This window comes from Pteropus medius, unplaced genomic scaffold, assembly GCF_902729225.1.
Source record: "Pteropus medius unplaced genomic scaffold, Ma_sr-lr_union100, whole genome shotgun sequence".
NCBI classification, from domain to species: Eukaryota; Metazoa; Chordata; class Mammalia; order Chiroptera; family Pteropodidae; genus Pteropus; species Pteropus medius.
The window spans coordinates 13,990,215-14,014,944 of record NW_024349798.1 but is presented as its reverse complement, the minus strand read 5'-3'; the positions used below and the strand labels follow the sequence as shown (position 1 = coordinate 14,014,944).

Sequence of the window (24,730 nt, the reverse complement as noted above, 5' to 3'; positions counted from 1 at the left end):
TGTGGAAGCATTTAGAACAACACCCTCTTCTAAAGTGCATTGTGCTGCACTTCTGACTCAATAATAGGTCTCCACGGGGTGTCAGGCGATCTCTTTCTACCAACCTGTGAGAGCCTTAGAGTAGGGAATTACGATCAGTTCATCACTGCATGCCTAGCACCTAGCAGCAATGCAGCCTCTTGAGACATACCTATTGAACTGACAGAATAGCAAAAACATTCAATTTAACAACAATGTGCGGCGGGTGCTTATCTGGCCTGTGCTGTTCTTTGCCAAGGCCAAGGCAAGGTTCTCGAAACATATTTGTGTTTGTTCGTTCAATAAATCTCCCCCTTAGCACCTGCCAGGCCCTCATTCCTATCCTCGAGGAGCATGGGATTCTAGAGAGGGACATATATGAGTTGACAGGCAATTATGTGATAGGTACTTTGATAAGAGTAACCCCCTGGAGGGCACCGAACCCAGCCCAGATAAGGATGGAAGCCTTTCTTGGGAGAAGGAGCCAAATAAGCTATGACCTGAAGGATGGGTAGAAATTTGTTTCGTTGACGATGATGATGATGATGACGACGATGATGATAGCAATAATTTATTAAGCACTTTCTATAGGATGGGAGCTGTGCCAAGTAAGCACTTAATGTATTTTTTCCCTCCGTCAACCCCACGACAATCCTATGAGGCAGATACCACGATTATCTTAGTTGACAGATGAAGAAATTGAGTTTTAGTGAAGTAACTTGCCCAAGGTCATGTCATTAATAAGTGACAGGTCTAGGTTTGACTGTAAAGTCAGAGCTTGCCACCACCATACTTTGCCTGTTCCCAAGCAGGATAATAATAGTGATAATTGCTAATATTTCCTGGGCTCTTACGAAGGCATAGATGTCATATTAAGCAAGTGGATCACATTGTTTTCACTTACCACGATGGGACTTACACCCAATGAGTTAGGTACCATTACTACCCTGTTTCAGAGGAGGAGAAATTGAGTCTCAGAGAGATAAAGCCCAAGGTCAAGGACTTGACCTGGCTCTGCCTGACACTGAGCTGGGTTTGAATCATGTGATCAGGGACGAGGATGAGGACGAGGTCATGCTAAGAGAACTCTGTCTGCCAGTGCCGAGGGGTACAGATGGAGCAGGCTGGGGCCTCCGAGCAGCTGCTTATCTGAGGTGAAGTCCCAAATGGTTACCTGGGATGGCGACCAAGTTCTGCAGCTCCTGCTTCAGGTCCATGATGTCATTGCAGAGCTGGATGTCATCCATCCTGAGGAAACAGGACACCGCACGACAGCAGGTTACATTGGCAGAACATGCTACACCCTCAGCACCACCCCAGTTTCAACAAAGAGAATTTAGGGGAGGGAGTTGGCCTTTGTAAAGGTCACACGGGCTCTTTATAGAAAGTTTTCTCCCAAAAGAAGAAAAATAAAGATGGCCTGTCTTCTCATGATGTGGAAATGATCAGTCACTGTTAATACCTTGATTGTGTTTCTCCCAGTCCTCACGTGCCTTGCGTGTGTTTGCTTGTATTAACGAGCTCTTTAGTAGGCTCAGTGTTTCCTTTTATCAGTTTGTTATTAAACACATTCAAACATTACAGAAATTCACAGCATAGATAGAGAAAGTCTCCTTTTATTCCAGGTCAGCGTATGCAAATCTTCTCATTTTTAATGGCTGTATACTACTCCATTATGTTGATACACAGGGATTTATTTAATGATACCCCTATTCATAAACATAGGAGTTGTTTCCTAATACAATTCTAGGATAAATTCTTGGAAATGAATAAATTCCTAGAAAAACAAATTCCTAAAAATGCAATCGCTGGGTTGAGTAGCACAAACATGTGCATTTTAATAGGAATTTTCAAATTGCCCTCCAGAGGGAATGTGCATGATATTTCCACCAACAGTGTGTGTGTTGCAATATTAACTCATCTTACTCGAAACGACATTTGTAACGGCTGCCTGGAATCTCACCAAGTAGATTTATTGGGGTCGCGTTAATTATGCCTTTATCTTGATTACTTAGGTGGGTTTTTCAGATGGTTTGTGCTAATTTAGCTGCTGTAAGATGAACAGGAATGCACATAGTCTTTTTCTTTATGTTGGATTATTTTGGGTGGGGGCCGTAGATTCTCAGAAGTGGGTCCCCTGAGTACAAAGAGCTCAGCATGTCTATGGCCGTTGAGACATGTCATCAGATCGCTTCCCCGTGGGGTGTGTGTGTGTGTGTGTGTGTGCGCGTGCGCACCTTCATTCTGCACACCTTTATTGAGCATTTACTATGTCTGCCACCGTCATAGGCTACAGGGACTCAGTAGGCTTCCCTGACATCATGAGCTGAAATTTAGGCAAGGGATACAGGGGAACACAAACAGAATGAAATGTCAGATGCTACAAAGGAGAAGAGTAAAGCAGGAGAGGGGATGGCGTGGGCCGGTCTGGACACACTATCCCACTGTCCCGGGAAGAGACAGAGGGAAATATTAACATTCTCAAAAGGCTCATCTGTGTCCCACAGCACATGGGGGTGGGACCAGAACTAGAAATTGACTCATCTGAGTACACTGATCCTTCTGCCTCCTTCCACAGGGTCTTCATCAACAACCTGGTCTGCTGCCTCCATTCAGAAGCTTGGTGGCCCCTGCCGTTTGCTGGTCAAGAACTGCCCATGTTACTCATTTCAATCCCAGTGGCCCAGCTTCCAGGACAAGTGGCAAGAGTGTCTCACTTCAGCCTGTGTCTCCTTTGGCCAGAGGCACTCCAACCATTTGTCAGGCCCTGTCCTGGAATGTCTTAGCAGGTGGCAGCTGCCTCAGATGAGCTTGGGTGCTTGCGAGAAGGGCATGAAGTGTTCCCGTGGGTTCCTATCTGCGATTGTTCAACTTGAGGGGCTCCAGGACCATTTTCCACAATTAGTACGAAGATCAGGCTACATCGGTGGTTTTTAATGAGGACAGTTTTGGTCCCCAGGGACATTGGGCAATGTCTGGAGACATATTTGGTTGTTACAACTGGGTGTGTGTGGGGGTTGCTACTGGCATCTAGTGGGTAGAGTCCAGGGATGTGCAGCTCCCCTCAAGAGAGAATTACCCGATCCAAAATGTTAATCGTGCTGAAGTTGAGAAATCCAGGGTCATAACCACAGAACTGACACAGGTACCTGACTAATGGTTTTTGAGAGATGAGAGGAAAAAAAGATGGCCAAAGGAAGAAAAGAGAGACAGGTTGTGTGAGAAGCGAGAGTATAGACACTAAACAGCTCTGGTTCGAAAGGGCTGCACACCAGCGATTTAATGTCTCTCAGTCTCTTTCCTTGTCTTTCAAATAGGAATTTTAACAGTACTTCTCCCTAGGATTATTATGCATGTCAGGTGCTGAGCACGTGCCTAGGACACACATAGTAAAATGCTTGGTAAATGATATCTATTATCCTTATTAGCTGTTAGAAAGAAACAGGGAGAAAAAGAGAGAAAACGCTGCCGGACAAGCAATTTATTTGACAAGTGAAGCTAACGTGTTCAACTTCAAAAAAAAAATAAAAAAATAAAAAAATAACTTTCATTGATTATATTCTTTTCTACGAAAGTTTTAAATAAAATTCTTATCTGATTGTAGACCAGATCCTGGATCTCTGTAGAAATTTTGGAAAATACAAACACATTCGAAGAAGGAAGCTAAAATTGTGCATAACCTCGGCCCCCGTGTACCCAGACCCGCGAGTGTTTGGGTGGGGTTTACACCGGTCGTCCTCACACCTGTCACCCAGGTGTAGTGGGCTCACCTTAGGCGGCCTTGGCCCCCTCATCCTGTGTTCATAAATAACCGCGCTCAGCACGATCTGCACCGTCCCAAACCCATCCGAAGCCACCACACGTGAACAAGTGAGGTGGCCTTCTTCTGAAGCCATCACGGGGAATCATGCTGTAGCACGCTGTGAACACCTCTGTGGTTTTCCTCAAGGTCCTCTCCCCTGCCCGCTTCCCACCTCTTCCCCCTTCTCTCTCTCTTCCTCTTCCAAACACCCGGCAGGCAAAGGAGGGCCTTCAGGTCCCAAATAATTCAGCTCTATTCTTCAACTTACAAATTCCGGCTGGGAAAACCAAAGCCTGGTGGGATGGATGGGAAGAGGGAGGGAAGCCTGGTGGTAGAGATGCAGCTCTTGCCGGAGACGTGGAACCTGGATCTGACTGAGTCCAAGTCCCTCCATGAATCTCCATTATGACTAAAAGAAAAACTCCGTTTTCCCATACACTCTGCACGTCTGACACCAAATGTGTGGGTTTTTCCACACCAAGGAATTCTCCAGTCCTCAGTGGACACCAGCTGGGTATCTACACTCTAATTCAGTCCTGACACTCACTGCCCAGAGTTAACGTAGACCCCACAGGTCAAGGGCTCAGTCCTACTTGAGATGCCGATCGCAAGTCCAGGCCACCAGAAGTACCCTGACCCACTCGCTATGAATCGGGGGTTTCTGTGACCTTCTCTTTCGGCTCGAGAGTGTGCTGGAACTACTCGCCAAACTTGGGGGAAACGTTTACACCCGTTTATGAGTTCATTATAAAGGATGCTACGAAGGATAAAGGTGAACAGCCTGACGAAAAGGAACATGGGGCAAAGTGTGGGGAAGAGTCGTGGAGCTTCCGTGTCCTCTCCAGATGCACCACCCTCCCGGCACCTCCACGTGTCACCAATGCGAAGACCCCCAAACATCAGACTGCAGGCATTTTCACGAGGCTACGTCACGTAGGCACCATCGATTATTAACTCAATCTCCAGCCCCTCTCCTCTCCTCGAGAATGGGGGATGACTTTGAAAGTTCCAAGCTTCTGATCACGCCTTGGTCTTTCTGGTGACCAGACCCCATCCTGAAGCTATCCAAGGGTCCTGGTTACCTGTCATCTCAGTAGCGTACAACATTTAGACACCCTTATCACTCTGAAAATTCCCCGGGTCTTAGAAGCTCTTGGGTCAAGAACCAGAGTCAAAGAACAAATAGAACAAAAAAGATGCCCCTAGCACCGTGATCTCTCGGGAAATTACAAGAGTTTCAGGAGCTCCGTGCCAGAAACTGAGGGTAAAGATTAAATATATTTCTTGCTATACCACAATGACTTTGGGCAAGACGCTGCCTTCTCCAGACCTCTGTTTCCTGGTGTATTAAACGAGGGGTTTCGGCAATTCCTGGAGTCCTGTTCTGTTAGTGCATAGTGGCATTAACGTGCTTTAGACTCAGTCGAAGCTGAGTGTGGATCTCAGCTCCACCATTTATTGGCTGTATGACTCGGGCAAGTCCCTTCACTGCTGAGTCTCACTGTTGAAAGGAACAATACATTTGCCTCGGGGTCGTATGAGAATAAAATAAGCTTACATGTGGGGAGCGGGCAGCCCTGTGTGTTGCCCAGACATAGCAGGCACACAGGAAAGGGTACTCCCATCCACCCCTCCGCCATGGGTAAGGAGGTGACAGCTGGGCTGTCAGCTGGCAGTCACTCTTGAAAAATCTTAGCCAATATGTCTGCGTCAAAGAATGAGTCTCATTTTCGTGTGTTCTTTCGATTTCCTCACACCTCATGGCACTGAGATGACGAATGTGCACATTTGTTTCGTGTTCTTGGATTAATGAGCTGCAGCGCTCCCCTTGGGAGAGAATAAGTGTTGAGACATCTCCAGGGAGCCCGTGAGCTCAGCCATCTCTCCGTGTCATGCTGGGGACCAGGGGACCCGAGGGGTGTCTGCCATGAGCTCAGGTGACACATCTCTGAAAGGGACGCCTTTGTGATGCATCACTGATGACCATGCTGTCTGTTTTCTCCCTGTCTGTGTGTCAATTGGCTTTTTCCTTGGGTAGAAGCCCAACCTCATTCCTGGGTGTGGCACTGTTCTCAAAAGGTTGTCACCTTCTTCAAGCACAAATTATCCTCCTCTTAGCCCAGGGTTTTCCAGATTGACTGTTTTGATTCATCTTAGAAAAAAAACTACTAACAACGCAAAACTCATCAAGCTGAACACTTGGGATTTCTGCCCTGTTCTGTGTCTATTATCAATTAAAAATTTACCTGATTAAAAAAAAAAAACACCAACAATATTGTTCAGTGTTGCTTTAGACCTAAAAGGGTACTTTTGGTCTTTTAAAAAATTATATAAATATTATATAAACATGGCCTCCCTGTAAAAAGGCCAAACAATACAGAAGTATAATCACAGCTGGCACTTATTAATGTTTTTGTAATATCGGCGCTAGGCTCTGGGCCAAGTATTTGACACGAATCATCTCAATTAACTCTCACAGTAACCTTGTGAGGTGAGCGCTATTATGATCATTCTCCGGACGGTGTTAGGAACTTGCTCAGGTCACAGAGTAAGCGACAGGAAGTTGAACTCAAACTGGGAATATGAGACTCCCATGTCATGGTTGGAGATGAGGGTGGTTTGGGGGAAGGCGTCTCCGCTTGAGGTGCCAGTTACGGGAAGGGCATGGTCTGGATGGTCAGGGAGAAGGGTACCAGGCACCCAAGTGGAGGGGGCAGTGCAGTCCCATGCTGGCTATAGAAAGGAGTGTGGTATCCCCAGGGAATGTGACAGTGAAGAGTCTACTGACAAAGGATGTGTTGGTGACGTACAGGTCTGGGTTATAAGAGACTTAACATAGGTTCCAGAGTGAGAGCACGGCACGAATGTGTCTATGAAAGCCAGTTTGGCAGACGTGGTGATTGCTGTGTGTGCATCAAGGAGAAAGAGCATCCTCATTCTGAAGGACTTCCTGGAAGATGTGTTTGCTCATGAATTTTTGACGAGTTGACAAATGATGGCCTGTGGGCCACTTCTGGCCCACTGCCTGCTTTGGTATAAGACCCATGAGGTAAGACTAGTTTTTGAATTTTAAAATGGTTGGGGGCAGGGGGAAATAAAAATTAAAATAACATTTCAGGATACATTAAAATTATACGAAATTCAAAATTCAATGTCAATAAATAACGTTTTATTGGAACAGAGCCATGCCCGTTCCTTTAAGTATTGTCTTTGACAGCTTTCGAACTATAACAGCAGAGTTAAGTAAGTGAGACAGAGACCATGTGGCCTGCAAAGTCTAAACTTTTTACTAGCTGGCCCGTTAAAGAAAAATCTTGCTGGGTCCTGACCATCAGAAAGAACCGTGGGAAGTAATGAGACTAACCAAGTTGCTGGAGCTGGAAGAGCTCTCATCTTCTATGGGTGAAGAAAGCGGACTATTGATCATTGATTCATTAATTTGCTGACTCATCCCACAAATCAATCACCTGCAAAACACTGAAAACCTAGTGTGTGCCGGGCTTCCTGACTCGATTTTCACTCCCAAGAGACACCATGAGTCGAGGCCTGCAACCAAGGCCACATGGCGAGACCACAGGGCTCTCACCGGCCCTGCTGCTTTGACCGAGCCCATGCCCACCTTCTTCCCTGGACTCCAGCAGGGAGTTGGACTGTGCCCAGAGCACATGAGGTTGGGCAACAGATTTCCTGCCAATGCGACCTGGCAGGTTCTGTGACAGCATTTGTCCTTCTTTGCGTCCTTCGCTTCTCTGAAGGAGATATTTTGTGATTTCATAGTTTCTACTTTTATCTCACAATTGCTTGCCAAGTTAGTGCCTAGACTGACACATACAGGCCATACCCGCGGATGGCTCAGAGAGCTATGAAGGGGAGAGATGTTTTGACCCTGGATTTCCCTAATACTAGCCCTGAGGGCCTTGGAGGAGTGGTCCACAAGGAATTAGAGATGTGGACAAAGATTAGGCTCCAAACTGGTGAGAGAGATGGGCAGGGTGAGAAAGATGAAGAATGAGGAGGACAAGGAAGAGGAGGAAGGAAGGGACGGGAAGAGGAGATGGGGAAAGGAAGAAAGGCGGGGAGAGGTGGGAAGGGGAAAAAACGGGACAGGAAGAGAAGGAGAAACAACATGAATGTCCAATAACAAGGCGTGGATTACGTATAGAATTTTCCAACTATACAGGGAAGAACTCAACAACCATTAAAACGTTTTTGCTGTCCAGCTTGCAATATTTTCTCAAAAGGCCCCTTGAGAAAATACAGCCAGCATAGACCGGGGAGGTAAGACTAGTACTGAGGTGATAGGATTGCCAGATTTAGCAGATAGTAACACAGGGCACCCAGTTACATTTGAATTTCAGATAAATATCGAGTCACTTTTTTATTAAGTTTATTGTGGTAACATTGGTTAATACAATTATATAATTTTCAGATGTACATTATAATTTGACATCTATATATTCTATTGTGTGATTACCACCCAGAGTCCAGTTTCCTTCAGCTACCGTATATATGATCCCTTTTACCCATTTCACCCTCCCCCAAATCCCCTATATTTGACCCCCTTTACCTTATCTACCTCTTCCCTTCTCCCCTACCCCCTGCCCCCTACCCTCTGGTAACCACTAATCTATTGTCCATGTCCCTGAGTCTCTGTGTGCCCTGCTCATTTGTTGCAGGTTTATATCCCACATATAAGTGATATCATGTGATTTTCAAACTTTTTTTGGTCTAGCTTATTTCGCTTAGCATGATTATCTCGAGGTCCATCCATGTTGTCGCAAATGGCAGTATTTCATCTCTTCTTATGGCTGAGTAATATTCCATTGTATATATATACCACAGCTTCTTTAGTCAATCATTTATCGTAGGACACTTCGGCTGCTTCCATGTCCTGGCCACTGTGAATAATGCTGCTATGAACATCGGTGTGCAAATATCTTTTGGGATATGGGTTTTCAAGTCTTTTGGGTAAATACCCAGTAGAGGGATTGCTGGATTATATGGTACATCAATTCTTAGTTTTTTGAGGAAACTCCACACTGTTTTCCATAGTGGCTGTACCAATTTGCAGTCCCACCAGCAGTGTATGAGGGTTCCTTTTTCTCTGCATCCTCTCCAACATTTGTTATTACTTGTCCTGTTGATTATAGCTATTCTAACAGGTGTGAGATGATATCTCATTGTGGTTTTGATTTGCATTTCCCTAATAGCTAGCGATGTTGAGCATCTTTTCATATATTTGTTGACCATTTGTATGTCCACTAGCGAGAAGTGTCTGTTCAGGTCCTCTGCCCATTTTTTGATTGGATCATTTGTTTTTTTGTTGTTATTGAGTCATATGAGTTCTTCGTATATTTTGATATTAGGCCCTTATCAGAGACGTTGCTTGCAAATATATTTTCCCATTGAGATGGTTGTCTCTTTACCTTGTTGACGATTTCTTTTGCTGAGCAGAAGCTTTTTAGTTTGATGTAGTCCCATTCATTTATTTTTGCTTTTACTTCCCTTGATTTTGAGGTCAAATTCATAAAATCCTCTTGAAGTCCAAGATCTATCAAGTTATTTTTAGTGTAAGGATGCCCCATGCAATATTTGGAACTTACATACACTAAAAAATGACCCGTCGTTTATCTGAAATCCAGATCTGTGTTTTTTCTGGCAATCCTATAGGAAGAGAGAGGCCAGACTTTCAAAATCAGCTTCGTTTTCTAAGCACATGTTAGCCAAGGGGCCTGCTCTGTGCTGGCGGAGGAGGGGAGCCTTCTGCAAGCCGGAGTGTTTAGAACAATGGCCAGACTCTTAGCCTTGTTCCTCTCCGTTCCTACTGAAGAGCCCTCAGTTGACACGTTTCTAGTGATGTGGTGAGTCTGAGAAGACAGCAATGAAAAGCTCCATGGAGAATTAATAAAAATGGCCAGTGGACTAATGGGAGTAGAAAGTAGGGGACAATTTGGGAACATATATCAAGAGGCTTGAAAACATTGAAAACATCTTTAGTGATCCCATTTCCCAGATTTCATCCTAAGGAGATAATTAAGGGTACCACAAAGATTTAGCTATGCATGATATAGCCTCGTTTGCAATAGCAAAAAACTGGAAGCACCCTAAATGTCCAACAGCAATAAAGGATTGTTTAAATAAATTATGGTATGTATGCATACAAAATTCTACACAGGCATTTAAAATGATGCTCAGAAGAGATGTTATTGATATGAGAGAATAAAGCATATTTTAAGAACCTGGTTAAGAATATTGATCCAATTTTGCAAAGGATATATGCATAGGAAAAAGACAGCAAAACTCCACTCAAACTACTACAATGAGTATTGTGAAGGAATTTTTATTTCTTTCATTTGCTTCTCTGTATTTTATTTTATTTTATGTTTTACAATATTTATGCATTATCTGGATAAATTTTTTTAAGTTTTTCATTTTAAATTATCATGGGACCCCCCTTTACTTAGAGGAGAACACGGCCAATCTTGAGTCGCTGTAGCCACAGCAGAAGCCCCTCCTTGCCTGTGGCTCGTCAGCCTCATCTTTGGGCTAGCAGCCCATCTGCAAGCTCGTGTGAGTCCTCATCTGCATCGTTCAAGCCTTTGCTCCCTTTAACTCCCTCTCCCATCCCAGAACACCTTCATCTCAGACTAATTCCTATGAGGCCTTCAAGACAACCCTAGCATTCCCTTCTGGAGCCTTCCTGATGTCCCCAGACTAGGTCGTCTCCTCTCCTTTCATGCCACAGCCCGGCCTCCTGATAATCATCTAGACGCTTGTGTATCTCCCTAAACTGACTGTGCATCCTTTAAAGGACTTCACTTCTTCGCTCTGTGGTTCTAGCACATCACTTGTGCCTGACACCTCGCAGTAAATATGCGATGAAGAAAGGGAGGCAAGCGGCAGCTGGGCATGGAGTACACACAGTCCTGGATTGTTATTGAAACAAGGTCTCAAGACTACAAGTGCAGGTGGAAAATTTTCAACCCCCATGATAGAGACTCCATGAGGGCAATAGCATCTATCAAAGGCAGTGAGTCACGCCCCTCCCTCCAAGAAATCCAATTAAAGTTGTAATTCAAGTGATCGTGCTTTGCATGCTGCTATCAATACAGTTTCTATTCTGAGCTCTCTCAGCATTTGGGCCCTCCTGTGCCTTCCATTCTCCAATACCTGCTGAGTTCCTGCGGGTGCTCTGTCTCCTCTCCCAAACCTTCCCTCCCTGCTCCCACATCCATCTCTCTCTCATGCCAACACTAACAAAAGCTACCATTCATCTGAGCACTGGGCCTCATACTATCTCCTTTAATGCTCACACTCGATAGGGCAGATGTTATTCTCAAAATGTTACAGAAGGTTCAGAGAGGTTAAGTAAGTCACCCAAGATCACACAGCTGGCAAAGAATGAAGGCGAGATGTGAAAAAAGACGGTTTGACTGCAGAGCCCCGACAACTGCCACGACAATAAACTGGCTACAGGTGCTACCCAGATATACCAAGTTACCTGCTTCCACCCCAGTGTCCCCATCCTTTGCCTCATCATCACTGTCAGGAGCCAAGGTGTGGGCTTTCTTGAGGGATGGCTTTGGCCCCGTCTCATAGTTTCTATTAGCCCTCAAAACACCTCAATGTTTTAAAAATGCTTTTGAGATGAGCGATGGCATTTCCCTTAATTTTGTGCAAAGTACAAGTAAAAGACTTGGTAGAAAACCATGCTATTCGTATTGATCTGTACCACCCAATCTTTGGGCCTGCTACTGCAAATGCAGCTTTCAGATAAATCCCCTGATCCTTCCTTGTGACCAGATCGCTGGCCCTAAGCCCCTCCTATACAGGAATTATAGTGCTGCCCTTCCTTTCAACGGAGCATCTAGACACTGAAAAGGAAAAAAGCTTTGAAATGCAATCTGTAAGTCCCAAACCCCAGGAAAGGCTACCCGGCCCCTCTCTCTACTCCTTCTGGGACAGACCATGGATTGAGCCACCCAGGGGCTTAGCCCGGCTCCTACCAAGGCTCCAAGCATGAGCTATCTACTATCTCCACCCACAATTCCCATTAGACTCAGTGCACCATTGGAATCAGATCTGCTTTTAATGATAAGTAAATTAATTTAAATCTGTCTCATGTTTACTCAGCACCATTGATTAGTGGCCTTCTTTGTATGGGAGCAGGATCCTAGGGTTTGGTGGGCCATAAAGAAACAAGAATCCTCTAAAGGATACTCCAAAGCTAGGACAGGATTATAATTAGTGGTGCTGCTGGAAAACATTTAACAACTGGCTGGGAGTGGGGAAGGAGGTAAAAGCCTTGGTTTGTAGCATTTGACAAATTCCATGGTGTAAATACTCCCACCATGTCAGGTTTTGAGCTACCAACATTTTAACAATGGGCTGGCAAGATTCCTGAAAATTTAACATCACTAACTGGAATCGATAAGTGGGCAAATTTAGGGGTGCCTCTTCAATATCCTTTAAGTGTTTATTAAACATTTATTTAGAAAAGAAGCTGAACACTGTGAGAAAAAGATTCCCAGTGGTGGTGATGATAATGATGATGATGATGGTAATGATGGTGGTGATGATGGTGATGGTGATGGTGATGATGATGGTGACGGTGATGATGATGATGATCTTAGCTACTATTTATTCAGAATTTACCATATGCTAGGCATTAAGTGCTTTATACAGTTTATCTAAATCTATCCTTATAAGGATTATAACAACTCTTCAAGGTAAGAATTATGTGATCATCTCTTTTACACATGAAAATCCTGCAGCTCAGAGAGGCTAAGTTGCTCAACCAGAATCACACAGCTAGTCAAATGGTGAAGCCTAGCTACTAATCCAAGTAGTCTGACTTGGGTGCCCAAACTAAGGCAGCATGATGCCTCTCCCTTATCATTCCATGAAATTCAGCACTGATACCAATTCAGTATAACCTTTAAAAAAAAAATCTTGCAGATAGCAGGATATGCCCTTCTTTAGAAGGCTGTTTAGAGACCACCTGTTATTATCCACACATGACCCTTGGTGGGAGGAGGAGGTGTCTTGCTCCTATAATGGACAAAAGTTGGGATTTTCCATGGCTCAGTATCGAAGCTCTAGTTTGGGGGGAACCATTCATTGTGCCAGTCGTTATTAGAGAAGTTTAAAAAGGGAGCACCTCTCCTTCCCCAGGATCAGCCCACCATAAGCTCCTGCCCAAGACCTTGACCACTGAGTAAATGACACAGAGAGGAAAGGATGGTGAGGTTGGAGCTGTGGTGCCAGTGACAATGGTGTTGATGTCCTGTGGCCAGACTCGGGAGCCCTCTTGATTCCTACCCATTTTCCAAACCTGGCCCTTCAGACTCTCTTTGGTTCTATGAGCTCTGATCCCACCCTACCCAACCTCTAGCCTTCCCATAAGTCCTCTTTTGTGCCTTAGTCAGGTAGAGTTGATTTCTGTTGCTTTCATCCAAGTACCCTAATCAAAACAAACTTCTCTCGCAAATGGCTCCTGCCAACCACACAAATCTTCCCTCTGAGAAAAGCGCTGATGGGGACAATTTTCTCCATCTTATGTCACTTTAGTGAGTCTGAAGTACCGTCTATGGATTGGTACCTGGCTAGCTTGCCCCTCAATTTAGTTCTGGACAGAAAGATATCAGTAAGAAGGTGTTAGAAAGGACTTACTACAGGATTTGGGCTTGTGTTGTATGCTTTGGGGGATAGTTTAAAGAAAGAGGGCATTGACTCTGGAATGAATGTTGTCAGGAAGTAGGGTGATTCTCTGATAGGGCATCTTAATAATTCTTACCTATTAAGTGAAGGTAAAGAAGCAGCAGTCTCTCATGTGGGCCAAGATACAGAGATGCTTGGTCGTTTTTGTGGTTTGGACAATATTCACATCTTTATTTGCTTTCAGACACACTTGTGAAGCAGTCTTGTTGTTATCTTGACTGATCACAGTCTCAGAGCCTTGAATGATGCAGGCAGTAGGCAAAATCGTTGATGTTTAACAGGAAAACACTTTGGCCTCGCTGTGAGTGCCGGGTCTCATAGTGGAAGAACTAATTTACATACTTCCTATCTCCCCATAAGTAATTATAAAATCCTTGATTCCAGGGATCAGTCCTACCCATTTTCATCTTCCCTGCAGTGCCCAGCGCAGTGCCTGGCACACAGAAGTTCTCCGAGAATGCTCACTGAACTAAATTATGGGCACAGGGAACTCTCTGGGACCTGGTGCTATGATGATCATGCTGAAGCATATTTTCAAAATTTAAAAAGATGACTCACACAAATAGGGAATTGAAACCATTAAGGAGGGAACCAGTAAGATGATAAACCTCACTCCTAGAGCATTTAAGGAACTGGATTCATTGGCACTTTTTAATAACAATCTTAGAATAAAAGTGCTGGGTTAGGTAGAAAGCTGGTCAACAGCCTCTCAACAATAAAACCATCACCTTTAGGGTTAGCTTTTCGACTGGACAAAATGTACAATTCATGGGAACCCCAAATCTGTAGTTGGCTGGGCCCAAGTGTGGATGGCCCAGGACTTGAGACTGGTATCTGAAGTGAGGGCAGTCTCGTGAGAGTGAGCCCTGAAACTAATAGGATGAAGCCCTAACTCTAGGTAGATAGTGTCAGGATTGAACTGAATTACTGGATATCCAGTTGGTGTCAGAGAATTGGTGTGGCAAAGCAACACATATTTGGTGTTGGAAGAAAACCACCTTTGGTGTCAGAGTGGTGATAAAGTTCATTTCTATATTGGGACCCACAAAACGGGGGCCACCTCAGTGGCCTGGCCCATGTCACAGATCTAAACCTGTCAGCCTGCTCTTACACCTGTCAAGGAAACCTAACACACACTAATCGCAATCCTCCAGCTCAGCTGTGGCTTTCACTCCACATAGGGCCTGTTAGCCTCGTAAGGAGAGTCCCAACCTCCTAACCAATCATGCCTTGTTTCCATGCTGCTGCTCTATAAAACTCGCTCTTGCCCCAAATCCTTCATGAAGAGTGCCCCACTGCTTGTGAAACACGGCACTCCCCCAACCCATGGGTTGTCGTCCCTTGGATAAAGGACATCAGAATCATTACTAAATTGTTTTGGTGTTGTCATTTGATGGTGGTGTCAGAAAACACCGCACAAAGTTTCAGAGAATTTAAGTAATATGCCCAAGATCACACAGCTGGCAAAGCATTTCAGCCGAGACACTAACTCTTATGCAGACAAAGCCCTTACTTTTAATCACTATATGTGCTGCCTCTGGCTGTGCTGATTCCCTCTGCCACCCGCCAAAGGGGATAGTCACATGCTCCTTGCAAGACAGAAGGCTCAGTGTGGCTAAGTAAGTGTTTCCTAACCATCAGTCATTTGCATATCGCCATAGCAATGTCTGCCGTCTCATGCCCTCTCCACTATTATTTACTCAATATTTTCCTTTATATTGATTCATTTTTTATATAAAAAATTTTCATATGAAACTTTTCATAGCACTATAAACAGAAAACCAATATTATTTCCTTAAAAGACATGAAAATAAGTTCATTAATGTTTTCCCAAATACTACCTAAAATCAACCCAGTGTGTACCCCAGGGTAGGAAAAACTGGACCAACTGACTCTCATCAGGTCACACAGCCAAGATCTCAACCCAGGTCCCATTTCTAAGTCTAATTCTCTTTCCGCCACAACGGGGATCCTTTGATCGGGCTGTATTTCTGGTTCAGTATGTTCAGGGCACAAGTGGAGGGGTACTGGAGGTTTCTCAAGATGGCTCGTGTGACCGAAGGGAAAACCAAACAGAGCGATGGCAGACTACAGATGGCCAGAGGGCTGACTCCTCCAGGCAGTTAATAATGCCTTAAGCAAGTCTCCCTGAATTTAATCACCAGAGCAGCATGGACTGAAACAGACCTACTGTAAATTGTTCTAGGAACAGATGGGATTCCCCCTGCCAGAACAGCTCAAGGCCAGTTACGGCAGGCCTGAGAGGCCACGAGATCCTTGGAAACATGGGGTAGCAGTGGATAATCGCCATCTTCAAGGAAGAAGGAGGATGCCAAGTTCCCTTTTCACGATATGGTACAGCTCACCGAACTCCACGTGGGGAAACCTCAGGTCAAGCCAAAACGTCGGGTTATTCAGAGGTTTTTCTAAAGTGCTGCTTTCAAAGTGTAATTTAGATCTCATTTTATAAGTGAACAATTTTTGTCTTGGCTCAAATTCTAGCTCCAAAACTCTCATAGGTTGAGGACTTACCCAAGAATTCTCATGGCTCATACATAAGGAGGGTACTTAAAGGTAGCTGGTCTCTATACTAATTCTTTTCCTGCATTATCTCATTTAATCCTCACTCCATCTCTATGAAGTGTGAATTGTTATTGCAGTACTTGTACAAATGAGGGACCTGAGGCTTAAAGTTTGTACTGTTGTTTAGTGATAGAGCTGGGAATACATTTGGCACCACCTGGATCCAGAAACCATTGCTTTAAAAGACCATGTGTTGGGTTTTAGAGGTCAAGAACAGGCGGTCAATGGAGTGAATTGAAAGTGATCGTTGCCAAACGATTATAAATTCTGCTTCTGGTTATAAGCTTTCAAAAAGCTCATCATTATAATTTTCTTAGTAAACATAGCACCAGGATCAATTAAAGACTTAATCAATGGATTTCAATAATGGATGTGATGATGAAGACAACAGATGGCATCTCTCGTCATGGGAGACCACAAACATACATTTCATTGTGATTCTAAGCTACAGGAGGGAAAGGTACCTATTGCTATGCAAGGCATCAGGCCAACACAGGGCAGATTTTATATCTTCTATCTGAGGCCAATTTTAATCAAGAAAAAAATGTGAAAAGTAAGATGAGTCATCTGTAAGCAGCTGATGGACACCATGGAAGAGGCAAGGGGATGTCTGTGCAATGGGGGGTGGGATAGGGGGGAGATCATCCCAACTGCTTTGAAAACTCCCAGTGGCCGGGCCATACCCTGGACCAATTAAATCAGACTCTGGGAGTAAGACCCATGCATCAGCATTTTCTTTTAAAGCTCTCCAGGTGATTCCAGTATGATTCCTTGACTCCAGATGAATCAAAATTAAGAACCAGTGGTCTTAGGGGAATGCCAGCTTGGTGCAAAATGGACAAGTTTCACTGCCTCTGGCTGCTATCCATCAGGACTCAGCTGGGGAAGCAGAACCACCCGAACTATGGGGCGAAGGATGTGTTGCAGGAATCAGGGCTTCCACAACCATGGGAGGAGCTGGCATGGTGAGGAGCAGCACAGTCACCAGCAGGCTGCTCAGATAAGTCAGGCATGTGCAGCTGGCAAGGCGGGGCTCCAGAGGGGGAGCAGGTCAGTGGGTCTGTAGGAGGCTATTGCCTTGTTTGCCAAGTGTCTAGAAGATGTGGGGCTGCCAGGTTGGTCACCAGGGCTGGAGGTCAGGAAGACAGGGCTGGATGGGCAGTAGAGGAGAGAGTGAAGACCAGCTGGAACCTCTGTGGCGCTCTCCAGTTACCTCCACATCTAACCATGGTAGCCCTCAAAGAATAAACAGTGCTGCTTCCCCTCTGCCTCTGAGACCGCTCACCTTTAACCTGGAAGCAGTCAACGAAAGGGATTCTGGGAAACAGAGTTCTCAGAGCAGCTACGTTTTCAATAGAACATTCCTGCACAGACTAGATGGAATAGAAATTTACTCAAGCTCGCTCGATAAAAAGGTAGTTTAATAGAGGTGAAAGGAAATGAGGGGAAATAGTATTACCTTAACAGCTGGCACTCAAATTTATCTTGGGAAAGAGATGGTTTTTTGCTTAGACTCGTACCTTGACAAATACCTGGGGTAGTGGACCCCGAAGGCATGCCACGGCTTCTTAGAAGAGGGTGAACCTGCTCTGCATAAAACAGGGAGAGGAATGTGTCTTCTTGGAATGGAGGGAGTTGAGATAAAGGAGAAGAGCAAGGAAGATGACGAGACTCGGCCCTGTATATGGAAAAAGGCAAAGAAAAAAGAAACCGCCTGGTACAGGGTGGTAGAAAGGACCCTGTTAGCCCGATGTGCCAAATGTGGATTTTAAAATTGTTTGCTGTGACGGGCTCAGTGCGACCCTTTTCGTGTTCCTTAGTTCTCTGACTCTAATGACCTGTGGGAACAACAGAGGGCTTTATTTTGTTTTGTTGTTATGGAAACTGGTGAAGCAAGCATATGAGTTTCATATGCACATGGCGTGAGGATACAGGACCCAGGAAATCAAGCCTAGGTGCCAAGAGGACCTGAGAATAGACACCCCTGGAAATTCGCAGACATCTTAGTGATAGATTTTAGATTTCTCCAGGCTGTGGCAACATGGGTGGGGGGCGTTTATTTCTCCAAGGGTCTGGAGAGGGTCCGATACTCAGATAGTGTCTTGTGGACAGACCCAGGTCAGCTGGACTGCCTGGGACTGGAATAGGAACGTCATGGCCAGATTCATTCTCTGCTTTTGGGGTCCACAGTTTCCCTTGTTTGCTACTCTTGAGGCATCTGTGCTGTCCTTCCCTCCAAAGACACCCACTGTCTTGGTTTCTCTACTCACCCATTGTTTTGGTTTACAAATCTCCCAGCACCTAACTGGCCAGTCTCCCTGTAGCCCAGGAGACAGACTCTGGTTGGCCCAGACTAAGCCAATCTGGACCAATCAGCTCTGGTCTAGAGGAGGGACTTGAGAGAAGTGGGAATCATGCCCCCCGCCCCCACATGACTGGGGCTGGTTCTCGAAGGAGGAGAAGTGGGTGAGGAGGTAATGATCGGCACTGGGTGAACACAGCAGAGTCAGGCCCTGAGGTCACTTGCTGGAGTTAGAATCCTAGCCCTACTAATTCATAGCTAGGCAATTTTGGGCAAATCTTTTAACATCATTGAAACTCAATTTCCTCATCTGTAAAATGTGGCTTATAATAGTGTCTGCCTCATTATAGTATCTGCTTCATCAGATTGCTATGAAGATGAGATCAGGGGCCCCATATAAAAAGTTCAGCATTGTACCTGGCACATACAAGTGTTCGAGAGATAAACTAACGGTTGACCATAGCATCTCAGCACCTGCCCTCCCACCCATCGCCCATCTGAAGCTTCCATCTATCATGCAGGAGTCATCCAGCTTTTGTCTCTTCTCCTGGACTTCAATGGGGCAGAGCCTTCATCTGTAATGGTCATTGCTGCATTCCCTGGACCCAGCACATGGTAATTATATCACAGATGCTTGTTGAATGAATGAAGGAATGAAAACTCATGACATCTCAAGATTCCAACTTTTTATAGCTGCAAGTATTTGGAAAGGCCTCTCCCGTCCTGAGACAGGAGTCTGATTCACGGTGGCATCTGTGCATTGGTTCTAGTTGCACGTAAAAGAAAAAATAAAAACTCCCTTCTCCACAGGACAGTCCTTCACGTGTTTCAAGACAGATCTCAGGTGCCCCTTGAGCCTTCTCCTCTCCATTCTTACATCCTTGTCATGGATGAGACCTTCGCTCCACTCTCCAATCTCCTCCCTTCACCTGGGCCCCTCTTCAAAATAACCTACCACCAAAATCCAAGAGCCTGGGCCCAATGTCTGCTTTTACAAATGCATCTGTTAATCTCCAAACTCAATTTCTTTCCTAAGGAAAGCAACGTTTAATGAGCACTTTACAATGTGGTAGGCACTGAGCTGGGCACTTAAGATACATGATCTCTTTTATTCCACGTAACTACTCTTTGAGATATTGGATGCTCCCTCATTTGACAGATGAGGCAACCGAGGCTCAGAGAGGTCAAGATGTTTGTCTGAGATGACACAGCCTGTATATGGCAGAGCTAGAATTCAAAGCTAAGTGTAATCTAACGTGGAGCAAGTGAAGGTTTCTCTTTTTATCAGAAAGTAACCCCGTCAAAGACTAGGACATTTTTTGGCAGAACCCCAATCAGGAGTGGCTTAGATTGACCTAATCTAATTCAAAACCCCGGAGGATTATAGGGAGCTGAGGACAGAGGACCAAGAGTGGGCCAGAATTCCAGGAAGAAAAGATCTATGTAACTGATCACTCAGCGAACAGCAGCCAATTCAATAAAGTGAAAGGTGTAAATAAGGATATTGTCCTCATGAGCGACTGGGGCCAGCCATGCTTGTATAAAAACAAAACACCAAGGCATATCTGATAAACTGTTTGGATTTTTCCCCCCTTCCATTTCTCTTTGAGCACCCTGTTCCAGAAATATCAAGAGAGAGCTGGATCTTATCTGAAGAGGAATGTGGAAATGAGGTCCTGGCAAGCATTATCTGATTCTGGACTAAACGCAGAGCAAAGAACTGAGCCATCAAGTGAGACCAGCAAGCGATAAGGACAAGCTCTTCTCAACCTCTGCTGCCACTCGAATCAGCAATTTTCCAGAAACAAGAAAAAAATATGGGAAAACCCTTCACTGTCAGGCCAATGTACAAAGAATAATGACAACTCAACTCAGCATAAGATGAAGCAGTGCATGTTCTCTACACAGGATGTGTTGCCTTCCCCTCTGCTCAGCCTCGCGGTGGCCATCTCTGTCACTTGTCACTGAGAGTCTGTCATTACGCTTAGCTCTTCAATGAATTGCCATAGTCACTTAATGTGGTCGGCTGAATAATGTTCCTCAAAAATATCTACGTCTAATCCCTTGCATGGCATAAGGGATTTTGCAGATGTGATTAAATTAAGGATCTTGAGGATGGGTGGTTATGCTGGGTTATCCAGGGTAGGCCCTGAATGTAATCATAAGTGTCCTCAAAAGAGGGAGACAGAGGGACATTTGACACAGAAGAGAGGAGATGCGATGATGTCAGAGAGAGATTTGGAGATTCCACTCTGCTATCTCTGAAGATGGAGGAAGAGACCACAAGCCAAGGAAAGATCTAGAAGCTGGAAAGATCAAGAAAAAGGATTCTCCCCTGTAGCTTCCAGAAGAGAGCGTGGTCCCTCTGACACCTCAATTTCAGCCCAGTGAAACCAATTTGACTTCTGGCCTCCAAAACAAGAGAGTAAGTATATGTGTTGTTTCACGATACCAACTTTGTGGTAGTTTGCTACAGCAGCCACAGGAAACCCATACACTTAGTAAAGTGTCTACACTGCAAGCTGGCATGTCACACTGTCACTCTGTAGGAATACTATAGACTGTTCCCACAATCTACCCTAACCATCAGAGGGCCAGGCAGCCCTCACTACCCGGACTCAGCTCCTGGGGAGCCCTTGCAATGGGTCAGGCACTGGGAAAAGCTGAAAGATGAACTCTTGCTCATTCATTAGGTAAATATTCACTGAGCGCCGACTCTGAGTTTGGCCATGTGTTGGGTGCAGCTGACATTCCTGGGAGTAAAAACAGCTCCGTGTCTGCCCTCATCAAGGCCAGCATCCAGCAGGAGGCAGGAGACAGATGTGGAGCATATATTCACACCAATGAACACAGATTTATAAACGAAAGGACAGGTTTCTAAGGAAAGGATCACGGTTACGGAGCTAGGACGGGACACAGACTGGGAAGTTCTGGGAAGCTTCCCTTTGGAAGTGACCTTGGATCTCAGTCCTGGAGGGAGAGTTAGAAGTGAGGGTCTAGAGAGAGGGAACAAAGGGACAAAACCTTTGCAGTGAGGGGGTCTTTTGGGAGTGGGGGGGAATGTGGGAGGTGAGAGAGCAGGGTTGGGGTGCCAGTGGAGAAATGGACATGTATTTTGGGAAGCTCTCTAGGGCTGCCTGCAAGGTTGGTTCTTGAGACAGAAATAGAAATGTGTAATTGGGTGGTGGCCATAGAGATAGAGAAAAGTGGACAGTGGGAAACTGTTTGAGGAAGTAAAACTCACATGATTCAGGGACGAATTGAATATGGCAGGTGGTCAAGAATGGTGTCTAATTTTGGAATTTGGGTTTTTGATGAGTAGATGGCAGTGCTGGGTCATTTGCTAAGTTTGGAGGGGATGGATGGAGGGGACGGGAGGGGACAGGGGGATCATGAGCTTGAACTTGGACATACTTAGTTTGATGTATCTGAGACATTTCAGTGAAGGCATCAGAAAATCATACTCTCTACCCACCACTACTTCTTAGCATTTTTCCCTTTAAAATATGTTTGTGTTCAACAAGACAGATACTGTATGAATGCCTGCATGTTGTATTTGTTAGTTTTACATATTTTGACCTTCACATAAATCTTTTGTGCAACATCTTGTTTTTGAGATTCACCTGTGTTAATGCCCGTAGCCTATTCATTTTTTGCTGCTATATAGTATTCCAGGGTATGATTAGAGCACAGCTGGTTTGTCCTTTTCTGTTGCTGATAAACATTTGAATTTCCAGTTTTTTGGTCTTACAAACAAGGCTGTTATGAACATTCTGGAATATGCCTCCCGATGTGTGAGAATTTCTTTGGGGCAGTGCTGCCCAACAGAGCTTTCTGCAATGGTGGAAATGTTCTACCAAAAAGTTTGCTTTCCAGTGGATCCCCACAGACCACAGCTGACTAATGAGCTTTCGAAATGTGGCTAGGCTTGCATTTTAAATTTTATTTAACTTTAATTAATTTAAATTGAAATGGCCACACAAGGCTGGTACCTACCCAATTATATAGACCAGGAAATGCCCAGGAGAGAAAGTATTGGTTGTAGAGGAAGTGCATGTTCATCGTTACTAGGTAATAAAGTGCCAAACCGTTTTTCCAGAGCAGTGAGCCGGTTCCCCCCACCCCTCTTTATCAGTCTCCTTCAACCTCCTAGGTCTGTGCTAGCCAGATAAAGTATTCAGACAGAAATTTCTGGGAGTAAACAAGGCTGTATTAGTCAGAGTTCTCCAGAGAAACAGAACCAAGAGGCTACCTAAATATATAAAGAGACTTATTATCAGGAACTGACTCATAGGATTAAGGAGACATCCCAAGATCTACAGTTGGCAAGCTGGAGATGCAGGAGAGAGAATGGTGTACATTCCAGACCAAAAGCTGGAAGGCTCAAGACTCAAGAAGAGTTGATTTTTCAGTTCAAGTCCAAAGGCAGGAAAAGATCGATGCCCCTGCTCATGCAGTCAAGCAGGCAAAGTTCCCTCGTACTCAGCCCTTTTGTTCTATTCAGGTTTTCAACGGATCGGATGAGGCCCACCTACAGTGGGGAGAGCAGTCTGCTTTTCTCAGTCTACAGATCCGAGTGTTAATCTCATCCAGAAACACCCTCACAGACTCACCCAGAATAATGGTTGGCCAAATATCTGAGCACTCCTTGGCCCAGTCAAGTTGACACATAACATTAACCATCACAAGAGCTCATATGGTGATTTCCCTTCCAGCTCACTGGAATGCAACAGTTTCAGAGGGGATCCTTGGAGCCAAGAGAATGAAATAAATTTATGGTAAGACAGAGCTCCCAGAGAGAAGAATTTTCTCTCCTGAAGCTTGTTCTGACTGAGAAAGGCAACTTGGAGCAGCAGAAGCTGGTCCAGTGGCAGATATGTCTTTCTTCTCCGTTCGATCAGCCCAAATCCCTACCCTCATCCCAGTATGCTTAGGAATTCAGGAGGGTCCTTCCAGCCAGAGGTCTCACCTGGAATATTCTCCATCCTCTCTCCTCTCTCTAGTCTCTCCACCCCTCTCCTCTTCCCTTGAGGCCTCCTTCCTCTCTCTCACCCCCCAACTCTTCGAATACGTTGCATATTTTGTCCAAGACAAAGTGCTTTTTACATTTTCTTCAAATGAAGGCATCTCTTCCCACCTGATATGTGGCTCTGGCGACAATGACCTGTTCTTAGGAGATGCTATTTAAAACCCAGAGTACAACCGGAGTGACACAGGACCCCCGAGTACCGCTGAGATATGTCAAGTTACATAAACATACATGCTTCATTTTGCCCTGGGCTGGAAGCTTTTCCTAACAGGCTTCATAATGATCACCTCATTGGAGGGAAAAGAAAAATGCAGGTGTGTAAATTTTTTTTTATAATTAATAATAATAATGTAATAATAAAAAGTCAAGGCCCCAGGGTAGAGCTAGACTTGATGGCTGAGAGCCACTTCCCAACTTCTCATGGAGAGGAGCATCTTCTGGGCTTTCCGTGGAGGTGACCAAGCCTTCCGGATTCCCTCCTCTCCCTCACCGCACACTGTTAACAGTTAAAGGAGGGAAGGGAATTTGCTTACTTCCTGGAAAGACCCGCCCACTTCCACATGTGTCCTCTCTTTTCATCCCTTGCTACGACACCACCGGGGAAATGTCACTGTCCCATCATACAGGTGGGGAAAACTGAAGATGGAACAGGACAAAAGATCTTCCACAAGCCGCACAGTTGGTATGAAGTAGGGCTGGGCTTTGAAACTAATTGACAGACCCTGTAGCACGGCAGTTGACATCATGGACTCTGGACCCAGAATACCTGGTTTCTACCACTGCCTGCTATTTAACGGAACCTGTGCAACCCTGGGCAAGTTACTTGACCTCTCTGTGCCTCTGTTTCCTCATCTGTAGGTGTAGCGGCTGCCTATGTGGTTGTCGTAGTTGATGAATCAATGTACATAAAACACATAGACCACTGCCCAGCATCGCAAGTATGCAAAAAGCTGCTTCTGACGGCTTGGGCACTTTCTACCACCCCACCCTGAATCTCTGTCAGGTTCAAGAGCCTGACCTCTTCACCATATTTGGTACTTCTTAACAAAATGAAGTCACCGTGGTCCACACTCAGGCCCTGGGAACGTTAGAACTCAAGGGCTGTGCTCCTGAAAGCTGTCCTTCTCATGCCCACCTCTCCTGCCTGCTCGGTTCCGACTCTCGCCCATTAAAAGCCACCGCTGCCCAGAGCAAACTGAGAGACGGAGCACGCTAGCTCTTTTATGAAAATCCGGCAAGCGGGTGTTAAATGAAGATAACCAACCCTCCACCTCCA

At 45.1% G+C, this 24,730-nt stretch overlaps 1 long non-coding RNA gene across 1 annotated transcript in view; it reads right to left on the bottom strand.

The window, feature by feature from the left end:
• Positions 1–1,082: 1,082 nt before the first annotated feature.
• Positions 1,083–24,730, bottom strand: part of LOC120620430 (uncharacterized) — a 69,383-nt gene continuing 45,735 nt past the window's right edge. Inside the window, exon 3 of the long non-coding RNA XR_005657862.1 lies at positions 1,083–1,266. This is a non-coding gene — a long non-coding RNA (uncharacterized LOC120620430). The remainder of the gene's footprint in view (positions 1,267–24,730) is intronic.